Genomic DNA, 1,464 nt, shown 5'->3' on the forward strand with positions numbered 1-1,464 from the left:
ATCAGGTGCTGCAGCTGGGAGGGTTTGGGTACCTAAGTAGCTTCCAGATGCTTTGCAAATCCCAGCTTTGATACTTCACGACAACAAATTTGGTTATTTGTTTCAAAAAGCCCTCACGCAGCTTTTCTTCTTCCTAAAAGAACCTGTAAACACCATTTATTAAGAAAATACTCACAGCTACGGGAAAAACGATGTAGGTGGCAAAGCACAAAGAGAAGAGAAAGCAGAAGATGCAGCCAGGGCAGGCAGAGAGTGGAGGGAACGGGGGTGGCAAAGCTGCCTGTGCTCAGAGCCAAGTCCTAGGGACTGCCCAGCCCTCCAGCTGAGGAGAAACGGGGATCTAACGGTGCAGATTTACTCTCCGTGCCCTGAAAACAAGAATTCTCCAGTGCCAGGGGGTGGTTTAACTTCCAGGCCCCCCTGCCTTGCCCCCAAAAAGCTGGGGCTCCTCCCTTCGTTCGAGGACCGCTGATGGTCGCTCAAATCTGAGGAATCTGAAGAAGGTGGGGAACAGCCAGGCCTTCCCATGGATATGTGCACAGATTCCTGCAGGAATGAGAGGCTGGGACACTCGGCCCACGTGCAGGAGATTCTCAGCTGCTGTGGGCCCAGCGAGCTGCTCCAGGGGCTCCCAGTTCCAACAGCTGACTGGAATTGCCACAGGTGCTCAGGCAACACCCCCCGGCCACTCTTTGGATGGGATAAGCTCTCACAAAGCTCTAAATAACCTCTCACTGATGGCCAGGGAGGGGGTTTCTGCTACAGAAACCTTTTCAAGCAGCCCCTTTCTCTTTGCCCCCCCCTTTGCTCGTGGGGATCCACCTCCAGCAACGGAAAGACAAACTCACTGCTAAAAAACCTCTCCAAATACTCCAGCCCAGCAGCTCAGGTGGTGTCCAGCTCCTCTGTTTGCACCAGCTCAAGACCTGGGCAGGCTGAGGTTGAAGACCAGAGCTCATGGACCTGCTCCATGACCTATTGCAAGCGATGGCTGGAACGATGCAACCGAGGGACACCTGAAGGACCAGGGTGGCGGTGGCAGTGGCAGTGACACTGGCGGGAGTTCTGTGGCTTGGATGAGGTTTGGAAGAACAGGGAGGTCATTCCCAGTTCTTCAGATAAGGCTTCATAAACACAAACGACAACGAACGTGTTAAAAACACACACACACACACACACACACAAACGGCACGAAAAGAAAAAAAAAAAAAAACACCCAGAGGAAGTTGCCTTCGGGGACCCCGAAGTCGCAGCAAAATCCAGAAGGAAAAAAAGGAATCAAGGAAGCAAAGGAGCCCAACAGAAGTCCCCAAGGATTGTGGCTCACCCAGTGGCTGGGGTGATGTTCTCTGTGAGTTCCTAGTGCTGGGGGTCCTGTTTCTCTCTCTCTCCTGGCAGCAACAGCTCTCCAGTGACCTCAAAGGTGATGCTGGGGACAGCTACGGGCAGGCTGGGATTCGTGTC

This window comes from Empidonax traillii, unplaced genomic scaffold (assembly GCF_003031625.1).
Source record: "Empidonax traillii isolate 1590-97213 ecotype Southwest subspecies unplaced genomic scaffold, ASM303162v1 scaffold1011:size275050, whole genome shotgun sequence".
Classification (NCBI taxonomy): Eukaryota; Metazoa; Chordata; class Aves; order Passeriformes; family Tyrannidae; genus Empidonax; species Empidonax traillii.